Source organism: Theobroma cacao, chromosome 4 (assembly GCF_053813885.1).
Source record: "Theobroma cacao isolate CCN51 chromosome 4, ASM5381388v1, whole genome shotgun sequence".
Lineage (NCBI taxonomy): Eukaryota > Viridiplantae > Streptophyta > Magnoliopsida > Malvales > Malvaceae > Theobroma > Theobroma cacao.
Window position 1 is genome coordinate 35,723,492 of NC_142642.1, and position 13,977 is coordinate 35,737,468.

At 34.3% G+C, this 13,977-nt stretch overlaps 2 long non-coding RNA genes across 4 annotated transcripts; both read left to right on the forward strand.

The window, feature by feature from the left end:
- The first annotated feature begins 1,271 nt into the window (after positions 1 to 1,271).
- LOC108661785 (uncharacterized) lies at positions 1,272 to 13,613 on the forward strand. Of its 3 annotated transcripts, none has more exons than XR_016025774.1 (5): positions 1,272 to 1,753; positions 3,930 to 4,071; positions 4,150 to 4,307; positions 4,443 to 4,505; positions 13,185 to 13,613. It is a non-coding gene; the product is annotated as an uncharacterized LOC108661785 (long non-coding RNA). The 3 variants fall into 3 exon arrangements; XR_016025775.1 differs by lacking the exon at positions 1,272 to 1,753 and adding an exon at positions 1,789 to 2,354; XR_016025773.1 differs by lacking the exon at positions 1,272 to 1,753 and having other exon boundaries at positions 3,241 to 4,071.
- Positions 7,612 to 8,839, forward strand: LOC148763350 (uncharacterized). Its single transcript, XR_016025776.1, has 2 exons — positions 7,612 to 8,405; positions 8,512 to 8,839. It is a non-coding gene; the product is annotated as an uncharacterized LOC148763350 (long non-coding RNA).
- Positions 13,614 to 13,977: the final 364 nt, after the last annotated feature.

Sequence of the window (13,977 nt, forward strand, 5' to 3'; positions counted from 1 at the left end):
AATACCCAATTGAATTTTGGTTCAAGTAAGAAAGATAAGATGCATTTTGAGTAGAAATTTTAAATTCAAATCATAGAGTTCATCACGATAAAAAGAAAAAAAATAAAAATTTCGTATAGTTTAAGGAGAAATGCCAGCAAAGAATATGACGTCGTTTATTTTTAATCACTTGCAATGAGTGAAATGACGTCGTTTCCTTCTTGAAGCTTATTTCTCTCCTACCACACGGTGTCGTTTTATCAAGTGATAAACGCATCCCTTGAAACCTCAGCCTGCTTCTTTTTCCCCGCTTGTCTGGCTAGGACTCTAACCGAGCCGCACCACCTCTCTTCCACGATGGTTCCTGGGTTTCTCTCCCGGCCTTCCGTTCTCGAGCCGCAACTCCTGATCACTTGCTTTAGCTTACTTTAGACGCTAACCAAACAAGATAGCTTTTTTTCAACGCCAAATTGCCCAACACTATAAAAACCGTTCCCTTATCTCACAAATCTTAGATCTCAGATTTCAGATATCAAATATCAGATCGTTTCTTACTTTCCTTGAAGAAATTGTGTTGTGATGGCCGATTTTCGTCTTCAAGGTATTTGTCAATCTCAATTCACAGAGCTAAAGTAGCTGCGGAAGAATATTTCAAGTTGGGAAACATCGACAGGGCTATTCAGCAAGGGTTCGCAGCACTCGATTTGAACCCCAATTTACGGATCGTGCAGAAGTACATTGCCGCCTATTTGATTCACAAGTTTGCTTCTATGTTAAGTCTTTGCCAGAAAATGAAGGTAGACGATACCAAAGTTCTGTACTCCATTCTTTTTATCGAAGATTGTTCTGCCGTAGTTGATGCTGCGACTATTAGAAAGCACTACAAAGAAGTGGTACTATTGGTCCATCCGGACAAGAATGATTCAGTTGCAGCAGATGGTGCTTTCAAGATCGTTCGTCAGGCTTGGGAAACTCTCTTATCTGATCACAACAAAAGAAGAAAGACTCTACGAAGATGAAGTTCTTTGGTTTGGATTAGATTCATTTTGATATGTATTCAAATTTTTTATGAATAATATGTAGTTAGTTTTTATTTTGTTCTGATTTTGTTACTTTTCTTAGATTCAATTTGATTTGATTTTTAGTGTCAGTCCAATTTCATTCACAATTATGATTAAGCATTCCAAGTTAAAATGCTACCATCATCAATCCATAATATAATATACAGAGTAAATTGAAGCAAATTATTTGAAGAACATTCTGATGTGGATTTTTTAGGCAATGAACATTTTTTTAAGTTTTTAGAATTTTTTTGGTTAATTTTGTTAAAATAAATTGCTTTGTGTTATATATTTTGTAAGTCTTTTTTGTTAGTTTGAAATTGAATTCTGGGTTCAATATGTTATTGTATTAAGAAACTATGTGTTTTGCTTGCTTTAGTGTTTGTATCGGTGCTGCAGTTGTTCACTTTCCATACAATCAAACTAAAAAAAAAAGGGAAAAAAATCAAAATTTTCACAAAAGTTACCGTAATATATTTCTTTTTAGGGGTGATAGTTTGTTGATTATTCATTATTTCAATGTCAATTCTTTTTTTTTTTTGGCTCAAGTTAAACAGGCATTGAAAAACCAATACTTGCTTGCAAAAGAAGAACCATATTGGTTCTATGTGTCTTTTGATTCTTCAATTGTTATCAAATGCTTGCTCATTTGTCCAGATGTTCCCAAATGATGTTTACTTAGGCGAAATCATTGATGCTGTAAAGTCTTTCAGGTTTGTTATTCGGTTTTTCTCACTCAGAGGTTGAATCACAATTTATCATATGTTTATTTTGGCATAAGTGTGCATGTGTAGTGGTAATAAGGCTGTTAAAGGGAATATAATTTGTCAGTTTTTATACATAGCAAACCCTAAGTGTGATTTCCTGGAAAAGCAGAAGTCCAAGAATGGACTATACACTTTCCTCTTTATCTTTACTCATATCTTAGTGTTTTACTTTCCAAAATGAAAGTTACCTCCATCTCAACCTTACTGCTATCTGCCCTAAAGACAACCTTACATCCCATTCATATCCATTTATTCATCAATTTATGGTCGCATCACATGATTTATCTATTAGCAACCAATATTCTTCTTTCAGACTTTCAGTCAAAGTTCTTATTGACAGGAAGAGGTTTAACCTGAAACAGCAACCTGCCTGGCCTTCTTTTGGCTCATTTGAACCTTTAACCTGTTTTCCTGGGCAGTCACCATTGATTATAAGCCTAAATTACTCTTGTTGTTTCTGTGCTAAAAGTAATGCTGCTAATGTCTAGTTCTGGCCAACTTTTGCTGAGCTGTTTGCAATAATTGTCGTATACACATTTATGTAAAGGTACATTTTTTCTTGGGCCTTAATTCACATACCACGTAGTTCTCTCCTGAATCATTTTTTTGTCCCATTTGTAAATGTTAGGCTATGATTTGAATTGCCTTGTTAAGGAGGCATTATCTATTGAAATGTTGCTGGCAGCTATCCTCTAACTTAAGGGTGCAGGAGACACGGTCTTCATTGGAGTGGTTGTGTTGGTTTATCTGAATCTTTACTGCATAAGTGTCTGGTGAAATGAATCAATAAAAAGAAGCAAAATCATTAAGGGGATTTTTAGTGTGAATGTGTAACTTAGGGGTGATAATGTTTTATTTTTTCCTGTTTAAATGAGATGATAATGTTTTATTTGAATGTATATAGCATGAATCAGAAAAGTTGCGATAATGAGGGATATTGTATCGTTTGAGGGTGGTGGTTGTCGGTTATTTTGATAGACAAATGGAGGTAATATTTGGATTCGGGTGCATTAATGAGATGACTCTAAAAATTATGAGGTTAATGTAGCATAAGGTTCACATAATTTATAATGCCATAATCATAAATAAGCCCTTCACATGTGATAAAATCCTCACTTAAGCCCTTATTGTTTTGTTTGCGTCAATTGAGTCCCCAACCTATTATTTTGATGTCAAATGAATCCAATTTGAATGCGAAATGCTGACATCGCTAAAGGTGTGACTTATTCCAACATACATGAGTTAATTGGGGACATTAGAAATGTCAGCATTTCCATCTAAATTGGACTCAGTTGACACCAAATAATAGGTTGATGGCTCGATTGACACAAATAAAATAATAAAGGCTTAAGTGAGAATTTTACCATAATTTGAGAGCTTGTTTTGTTATTATGCCATTTATAATTTACGAGAAGCATTCTTGTCTGAAATATGTTTCATTTTAATTGTTACTTCTATGCTTTTCCCTTTTCTCTTTTCCTTAGCTAGCCGCATTTCATGTTGATTTTTTCCGGCCCTCCCAAAAGTCAATGTCTGTTTGATGTTTCCATTCCTGCATCTATATGTTCTTTGGATCTGGATTGGTTCCAAGGACCATGCATGGAAGTTAGTTCTATGCTGATGTTACCAAATGAATGCTTAATATGTAGTAAAGAATGATGTTGAAAAGCAAAAGGATCTTGTGAAGACGTAACTAGTATCAAACATGGTAAAATGAGCAGCACCTGCCGACACATTGTTAATTACGTGTTTTGTCAAGGACCTCACCCTCTAATAATACCCATGGATGAGGCATATCCAGGTCACTGTCTGATTGATCAATTGCAGCTGGCTGCTGCTTTTTAGCTTCTCTGTGGGTGCATGTGTTAACAAGTGTGTGCATATTGATGTTAGTTTTAAAGCTGTCGATGATATGCATAATGGATTACATTTAGAAAAGAAAACGGAGAGAAGGTTATTTTTTTTATCCAAACATGTTGGTTTTGATCATAGATCTGGATGCTGACTTCTGGTTTGAATTTGTTGAATGTGGCTTTAGTAGGAAATGAATGCTTATTGCCGTAAATCCTGATTTCTTTAATTGTTCTCATACTCATTTTGTCAAATACATTTGGTGCTGCAGCCTACTGTGTAGTAGCAGTTGAATCTGCTGGCAGGCAAGTTCCAATTGCATTTCTGGAACGAGTCAAGGAAGACTTCAACGAGACATATGGTGGAGGGAAAGCTGCAACTGCTCCCCCGGATAGCGTGAATAGAGAATTTGGGTATTTAGCTGTCTTTATTTTTCTCGTAGATTTATTGTTCACTTCTTTGTGACATGCTTAGCTCTTTATACATAATAGGTCCAAATTGAAGGAGCATATGCAGTATTGTGTGGACCATCCTGAAGAGATCAGCAAACTTGCCAAAGTGAAGGCTCAAGTTTCTGAAGTCAAGGGTGTTATGATAGAAAGCATTGAGAAGATAATAGGGTGCTGCTGATGTTGTAGCTGTTCTAGAGGTAGTTTGAGGGTTAAAACATGATAAGATGCATATCCAGCTTCTGCAAGTTGCTAGATGTGTTATAAAATTGAAAGTACTTCAGATATATTGCATGTGGTGTGTTGTTTTGTTAGTAACATTTGGCTTTTGCCAGGTCCTTGATTGTGGCGAGAAAATTGAGTTGCTGGTGGATAAAACGGAGAACCTTCGCTCACAGGTTAGTCATATTCAAACTGCATTTTATGGGTAACTGAAACAAGGACTTAATTGTGTTTTGGTAAAGCCATTGCCTTTTCAAAGTTGGTTTTAAAAATTATTAGGATTCTGATCAGTTTTGGTTTTCTAATTTAAATACCGTCTTTTATGGTTTCTTTATGCCTTGTATATTGGTGCACAGTATGATGCATTTAACTTGATATACATACGATGCTCAATATGATACATATAATTTGATATTGCATTACAGGCGCAAGACTTTAGGCAGCAGGGAACTAAGATGAGAAGAAAGATGTGGCTTCGATTATGAAGATAAAATTGATTGTTTTGGGTATCCTTATTGCCCTGATCCTTATCATTGTGCTGTCAGTCTGCCATGGCTTCAAATATTAATCTGTCTTGGATTTCCCTGGTACAGCTCTTGCTGCCCGGGTTGTCTTGATAGATTGTTTTGTCTTGCATGTTTTTTAAGGGCATATATATCTCCCTTTGCTAGCCATTTAGGATAGGGGGAGGCTTTGTATCTTGGTTGGCTGTATAGGTTATAGTTTGAACTTGTTGCGGTAGATAAAAATTTCTGTGGAGGATTTCTTCTTTATATTGTAATGGGGGAATACTCGGATGCCTGCGTATCATATTTGTCCTTTTGAAATGTTATTAATCTGTTTTTCTGTTTCTTTCGCTTATCATGTAAATCCTTGTATATGCATTTCTTTTTTAGAGGTAAGAGGAGACGGTTGGTTTTGTTAAATTTTTTAATGCTTAGGAGCCTATGGTTGCATGAGTAGCTCGGTGTCTTTACCTTCCGCAGGGAAGGTCTTTAGCTCTAATGATTAGAGCGATGTGTATGATCGATTTCCCCCCACTCACCTTGAAGTCTTGTTTTGAGGATCTAATCTTTCTCCAGAGAGAAATTTGGGGAACAAGTAAGGGATGTTGATGAAGGGTTATTTTGTTAAAAAATCAAAATGGTTTGCTAAAAAAGTAGTTTGACTATGAAACAAATCGAATTTTAATTGGCAGTTGGTTCCCTTTCGATTTTACATTATTCAAATCAAAGGAGTTAGGATATTTTTGCTTAAAAACGATCCAATTTGAGTTCTAATCGTACAAACTCTTTAAAACAGTATAAATCGAGTTTTGAGAAATGAAGATTAATGTCCACATGAACAGATTACAATATATGGGAAATTGTAGCAATGATGTGAAGCAGAAGCACTACTGTCTTCACGGGTTTGTACATCATATGTTAAGATTAGATGCCACTAATGGAAAAACTAAGGCTTAACATAAATTTTAACATTTTGGAATTTTTTCAATATTAAATACCTAAAAGCTTTATGCCCGTTGTTGGCGGGATCATCTTTGTCTCATTATCATCTCTGTCTCATCTTTTTACGTGCTTAAAATATATATAGATATATATTATATAACAAAGGATTTTTTTAATTGGTATCTAAGCTATATATGATTCTTACCTACCTATATACTCCACATTCAACACCTGTATCTGGTATTTTATCAAGAGTAAAGGGTATTATTGAGTTTTTAGTTCTACTTGCCCTTTCTTGCAGATCCTTTTTCCTTTGTTGATCCTATCGACCTTTTCATGGTCACACCGCCCCGACTCAGGCATCACAATCCCAAGTCGGTCCTAATCAAAGATGCTACTTCCAAGTTCTTCAGCACGGTCATCATCCTCTCCGAGATCAACACGGATATGTGATTTTGGACATGCTCAATCACAGAGCTTAACCCTTCTTATTTGTGCAGCAGCCAACTCATGGGTAAATTGGTGATTGCCTTGGGATTTGCCAGTGTCTTTCTAAGCTTCTGTCCGTCTTTCTAGGCATTCATCCGGTGCATGGAAGAAAGGTTTGGTCTGTGCATGGAATCGGGCCTTTGTCAGCGAATGGATTTACGGTCGAAACACCTTGACTCAATGCAATGGAGAGTTTCGATGGCTGCAGTGGAGTTGAATTATCCGGTGGACTTTTCTAAGATTATGGAATTCGAAGGGTTTGGAAGACGGGCTAAGGTTACAAGTCAGTCTTCTCAATCTCATCAACATCTTGCTATGATGATCATTGATGGTTTTCTGCAGTTTGAATTGTTACTTTTCTTTCCCGATATATATTCAATATGCAAAAATGATTCTTTTTCATTTCATAAGTTTATGTTCCAATATAATTAAACATAGGTGGGCTCGAGTCACAGCCCACATAAGTGTATGAAAAGACAAATTTTGGAACGTTATGGCTATATTTAAGCTCAGAGCAGTAAAATTTTTTTTTATTTTTTCAGATAATATAAAGAATGGATTGAAAGAACCAGTTGAAAATGATTTGAGTAGTAATTTTTCTTTGCTTCAGGTAAGTTTACCAAATGATTTATTTCAATAGATATGGGTTCCTCTGTTTTGAACGTTTTTGTTCTCTAAAAAGATGATTAGAATGTACAAAATACTTTGTGAATGTAACAACTACTTACATCATTTTTAGTCTCAAAATTCCATATTGGGTTAGTTTTCTGAATTGAGAAGTTCTGCATCAATGGAAAAGCTTATCTTAAATAAAAATGGATGAATCATTAGCAGAGGAAACTCAGTTGAGGACTAAAAGTGACCTTGGCAAAAGAAGCTCTGGTTCTTTTTTAATAAGTACACATTGTTACATATTTTTCTATTGCTTCATATTAGAAGGAATCTTTTAGATATTGGATTGTCATTATACAAAAATAAAAAAGGGCAATGGCATGTTCTTGATACCTTCTGTATGAAGTGTGTACTATTGTTTTTGTGTCAACAATGCTGTGAATATATAATTATTTTTTCAAGGGTAGCATCAAACTCAAATTTGATGTCATCATAAAAATTTCAAAAGTCAAAGGCTTTCCAGAACTTCTTCAAAAGAATGTATACTCAGATTTAACAATGACTACTTACTTAATTTGGCAACAACCAAAGACTAAAAATTAGACTAATTGTTGATTAATTACTATGTAGTTGCTGCACTTGCATAATTTTGTAGTATTAATCAATCTCTATCTTTTACCTCAGTTCTGTAAATACATAATATTTTTTAAAATGTTTGTTAAATACAAGCAAAGAATGCGCATTTAAAATATAAAGTGCTCTATAACAGAACAGAGCTTAGATATATAGCCCATTCATAGCGAATCATGGCAGAAAACACTTTTTATGGGTATCCAAAACTTTGCAAAGAACACAATTTTAATGGATTGGTTTTTTTTCGTTGGTCATCCGTATTGGGTTAACTCTAGAAATTACTTCTTATATATTTTGACAAGCATTGGCTCAAAAGTTTTGCAGATTCATGATTTATGTCCATACCAAAGGGATGATAATTGATGATAAGTATGTTATCATGAGATCAGTAAACATTAACTAAAGATCCTTAAATGGTTCTAGGGACACAAAAATAGCTATTAGGTGCTTACCAACCAAATTACCCATGAGCAGGAAACAAATCCCGCTCGCATTGCTAGGTTTGGGATTCTGTCTGTACTCATTTTTAAATGCTCAAAAAAGTGCTAGACAGTCATTTATGCATACTACTTCTGTTTTTTTGGTTTAATTGTTTTAGCATATGCTTCAAAGGAAACAAAATGGCATTAGAGCATGGAGAATAGTATCTCTGGGGTATAAAATATATTTAATGTTTGCTTAAATTCCTATTTAGATTTATTAGTTGCACCAGTATTGTTGGATGTAGGTTTATGGTTATCGGATGTTCCTGCGGGCTGAACACCTTGGCAAACTGGAGGATAGTTTTCAAGAACCGTAAAGCCTAGAATGTGTTTTTAACTGTTCTAAATTATGTTTTATTTTATCAGTACTTGAAGTTTATGGCTAGATGGGAGCAGAAAAAGTCTGTCGGTGGTAAGTTTTTTTTGGTTTGCTCAAGTTTGTTAGGATCCATTGTTAATGCATACATAAAAGTATGGCCATTTCTAATCTTGCAAATGATGTGTTGTTCATATTCTAGGAGGAAAAAAGAAGGAAGTGAAGGAGACTGGTTTGGGTCTCTCTTTTACTAAGGATGAAAATTTCAAAGAATGGTACTTTGAGGTATATTTTGTTGCAATGGTACAATTGCTTTGTGATTGTTGTACTACTTTATCGAGATCTTAGTATTTTATGATTATATCATACATTTTGGCTTTTGTAAGTTGCTGTCAACGATGAAATGATTGAGTACAATGACATTTCTAGCTATTATATTCTGAGGCCCTGGGCAATTTCAAGTGGGAGATTAAGTCATATAATATTTATACTCATTGCAGTTTAAGTACTAAATAGCAAGTGTTAATTAATTACAAGGAAAAAAATGGTCATGGATGCCATTCCTTAATTTTTTTTTTCTTTCCCTTCCCTTTAACTTGTCTATGATGTTAAATTGCACACATTCTTTGATGTGGAAATCAAGAACTACCTCTCTTTGTATCTCCAAGTGTTTTGCAAAAAGAGAAAGATCACATTGAGGGTTTTGCTCCAGATATGAGAACTAAGGTTTTGGGCACAATTGGCCTTGTGAAATGTGCTTCAGCTTGGAATTGTTAATTTATATTTTTACGAAATTTCTTGAAGCCATTTGAATCTCATTTTGTCCCTAAAGAAGCAAGACTATTCACCAAGAAGCAGTAAACTTTTAATTCATATCATTCTTTGGTCTCAGAGGTTTGTCACTAAGAAAGAGCTGCCTTGATGTGTCAATAAAGTTGGTAACAAAATTTTCACTAATTTTCCAATAAATGTTCATACTTTTTATTTTGGCCTTTTAAATTATATATAACTTAACACAATTTGTTTAACTATTTATACATTGCTGTATATTATTTTTATCATAACAAAGTCTGTTTAACTATTTATCCACTACTGCGTATTATTTTTACCATAACATAATTAATCTTTTTACATTCGCATCAGAACAAATACATCATTTTATTTATTTTTCTTTAACTAATTTATAACAATAATAATCTTAAAAATTATTAAAATTAATAAACAATTCTTGATTCTACTAATTTAAATTTTTTATACAAAACTTTTAACATCAATTGTTCATAAAATTTACAAACTTGTCGCGTAGAGTCGGTATTTTTCTAGTTTTATAAATGAAAATAAAAAACTACAAAAGTAGTATGTTATAACGATTAAATACCTTTAATTATAATTATTCTCAATCATAATTTCTTATTGCAATGAATACCAAATTGAATTTTGGTTCAAGAAAGATAAGATGCATTTTGAGTAGAAATTTTAAATTCAAATCATAGAGTTCATCACGAGAAAAAGAAAAAAAAAATTTTGAATAATTTTGAGAGAAAATGACGTCGTTTATTGTTAGTCACTTGAAATGAGTGAAATGACGTCGTTCCTTCTTAATGCTTATTTCCCGCCTGCCACACGGTGTCGTTTTAGCAAGTGATAAAATCATCCCTTGAAACCCTGGCCTGTTTCTTTTTCTTCCTCGTCTGGCTAGGACTCTAACCGAGCCGCACCACCTCTCTCCCACGATGGTTCCTGGGTTTCTCTCCCGACCGTCCTTTTCACTTGCCTTAGCTTGTTTTAGACGCCAACCAAACGAAATAGCGTCTTTTCAACGCCAAATTGCCCAACACTATAAAAACCGTTCCCTTTACTCACAAAATCTTAGATCTCAGATTTCAGATATCAAATCTCGGATCGTTTCTTACTCTCTTTGAAGAAATTGTGTTGCGATGGCCGATTTTCGTCTTCAAGGTATTTGTCAATCTCAATTCACAGAGATTGCTGCTGAAAGAGCTAAAGTAGCTGCAGAGGAATACTTCAAGTCGGGAAACATCGACAGGGCTATTCAGCAAGGGTTCGCAGCACTCGATTTGAACCCCAATTTACGGATCGTGCAGAAGTACATTGCCGCCTATTTGATTCACAAGTTTGCTTCTATGTTAAGTCTTTGCCAGAAAATGAAGGTAGACGATACCAAAGTTCTGTACTCCATTCTTTTTATCGAAGATTGTTCTGCCGTAGTTGATGCTGCGACTATTAGAAAACACTACAAGGAAGTGGTACTATTGGTCCATCCGGACAAGAATGATTCAGTTGCAGCAGATGGTGCTTTCAAGATCGTTCGTCAGGCTTGGGAAACTCTCTTATCTGATCACAACAAAAGAAGAAAGACTCGATGAAGATGAAGTTGTTTGGTTTGGATTAGATTCATTTTGAATGTGTTAAAATTTTTTTATGAATAATATGTAGTTAGTTTTTATTTTGTTCTGATTTTGTTACTTTTTTTAGATTCAATTTGATTTTGATTTTTAGTGTCAGTCCAATTTCATAATTGATCACAATTATGATTAAGCATTCCAAGTTAAAATGCTACCATCATCAATCCATAATATAATATACAGAGTAAATTGAAGCAAATTATTTGAAGAATATTCTGATGTGGGTTTTTTAGGCAATGAACGTTTTCTTTAAGCTTTCAGATTTTATTTTGTTAAAATAAATTGCTTGGTGTTATATATTTTGTAAGTCTTTTTCGTTTGTTTGAAATTGAATTCTGAGTTCAAGAGGTTATTGTATTAAGAAACTATGTGTTTTGCTTGCTTCAGTGTTTGTATCGGTGCTGCAGTTATTCACTTTCTTTCTGATTTGATACAATCAAACTAAAAAAATAAAAAGGAAAAAAAAATAAAATTTTCACAAAAGTTACTATAATATATTTCTTTTTATGGGTGATAGTTGGTTGATTATTCATTATTTCAATATCAATTCTTTAGTTTTGGCTCAAGTTAAACAGGCATTGAAAAACCAATACTTGCTTGCAAAAGAAGATCCATATCAGTTCTACGTGCCTTTTGATTCTTCAATTGTTATCAAATGCTTGCTCATGTTGTCCAGATGTTCCCAAATGATGTTTACTTGGGCGATATCATTGACGCTGCAAAGTCTTTCAGGTTTGTTATTCGGTTTTTCTCACTTAGAGGTTGAATCACAATTTATCATATGTTTATTTTTTGCATAAGTGTGCATGTGTAGTAGTATAAGGCTGTTAAAGGGAATATAATTTGTCAGTTTTTATACATAGCAAACCCTAAGTGTGATTTCTTGGAAAAGCAGAAGTCCAATAATGGACTATACACGTTCCTCTTTTATCATTACTCATATCTTAGCCTAAATTACTCTTGTTGTTTCTGTGCTAAAAGTAATGCTGCTAATATCTAGTTCTGGCCAACTTTTGCTGAGCTGTTTGCAATAATTGTTGTATACACATTTATGTAAAGGTACATTTTTTCTTGGGCCTTGATTCACTTACCATGTAGTTCTCTCCTGAATCATGTTTCTGTCCCATTTATAAATGTTAGGCTATGATTTGAATTGCCTTGTTAAGGAAGCATTATCTATTGAAATGTTGCTGGCAGCTATCCTCTAACTTAAGGGTGCAGGAGACACGGTCTTCATTGGAGTGGTTTGTGGGAAAAGTACAAGACATGATTATCTAAATACTTTGAGACGATCTATAGTGAAGGGTACAAATGAATCAAGGTGAGAGGTTTAAAGAAGCTGATCAGTTTTGCACTTCATTGCCTTTGTCATATAAAAGTTTTAATCTCTATTCACCCACCAAAAAGGAGGAATAGGAAAGAAAATTGCAAAAGTGGAAGCTTTTTTACATTTGCATAATGCCTGATGCAGGCATACGTTTAAGTACTTAGAGAGAGATGAGACAATGGTAGCTCACTTGGTGGGGGAATTGATGCATTCATAAAGCTGTCTCAAAGTTAGCTGCTATCAAAATCTCTATTCAATGTTGTATATACTTTCTAAAATTTGAAGTCTATGTTCCAAATTCTGAGGAAATCATTGGTAGAGATATCACCGGGATCGGATCCTGGTACAATATACATCTCAACACCTGTGGAGAAATGTTAGTTATGTTTCTGTTAGTAGCTTTTGTACTAGTGTAATTTTCATTACATAAATCAGTCATGTAGGGTGCCTAGTGATTTGATTATGATAATTGATTTCCACGGTAAGATGTACAAGTTTGGGTACTCCAGGACCAGATCTCCATTGCAGTGATGTGGAAAGTTCAAGGAAAACAATGTCAAGGGTCATAAATATTGTGAAAGGATTAACTCTAGCATTTGTTTTTAATTTACACTAGATCTTCTGTCTGCTCGTGAGTAACGGGTTTTGCTTGTTTTCATGACTTTTTCTTTAAATTTATCATCACTATTCACAATGATATATATGAATGATAATTAAAGATATATTAAAAGATAATGACAAGAAAGTATTGAGTTGTTCAGCTTTAATTATTTGGCACAGGCAATGAGTCAATGAGGGCAAATGCTATTGGCAGTTGTGTTGTGCTCAACCATGGAGGAGGTTGCGCGGTAGACAAGATGCTCATGGAGTTTGCTTCACCGTCAATAATCCATATGATACTTCTATTTGTTGTTATCCTCGTTAATTCATTTTTAATTTTATTATTATTTATCTTTTTAAAAATTGATTTTACTAGAATTCTGATCAATTTTGCTTTTCTAATTTAAGTACTGTCTTTTATGGTTTCTTTATGCCTTGTATATTGGTGCACAGTATGATGCATTTAACTTGATATACATAAGATGCACAATATGATACATTTAATTTGATATTGCATTACAGGTACAAGACTTTAGGCAGCAGGGAACTAAGATGAGAAGAAAGATGTGGCTTCAGAATATGAAGATAAAATTGATTGTTTTGGGTATCCTTATTGCCCTGATTCTTATCATTGTGCTGTCAGTCTGCCACGGCTTCAAATGTTAATCTGTCTTGGATTTCCCTCGTACCGCTCTTGCTGCCAGGGATGTCTTGATAGATTGGTTTGTCTTACTTGTTTTTTTAGGGCATATATTTCTCCCTTTGCTTGCGGTTTAGGATAGGGGGAGGCTTTGTATCTTGGTTGGCTGTATAGGTTATAGTTTGAACTTGTTACGGTAGATAAAAATTTCTATGGAGGATTTCTTCTTTATATCGTGATGGGGGTATACTCGGATGCCTGCGTATCATATTTGTCCTTTTGAAATGTTATTAATCTGTTTTTTTTGTTTTTCTCGCTTATCATGTAAATCCTTTTGTATGCCTTTCTCTTTTAGACGTAAGAGGACACAGTTGGTTTTGTAAAATTTTTTAATGCTTAGGAGCCTATGGTTGCATGAGTAGCTCGGTGTCTTTGCCTTCCGCAGAGAAGGTCTTCAGCTCTAATGATTAGAGCGATGCGTATGATTGATTTTCCCCGCTCCCCTTGAAGTCTTGTTTTGAGGATCTATTCTTTCTCCAGAGAGAAATTTGGGGAATAAGTAAAGAATGTTGATGAAGGGTTGTTTTGTCAAAAAATAAAAAACTAGTTTGACTACGAAACAAATCGAATTTTATACGGTAGTTGGTTCTTTTTCGGTTTTACATTATTCCAATA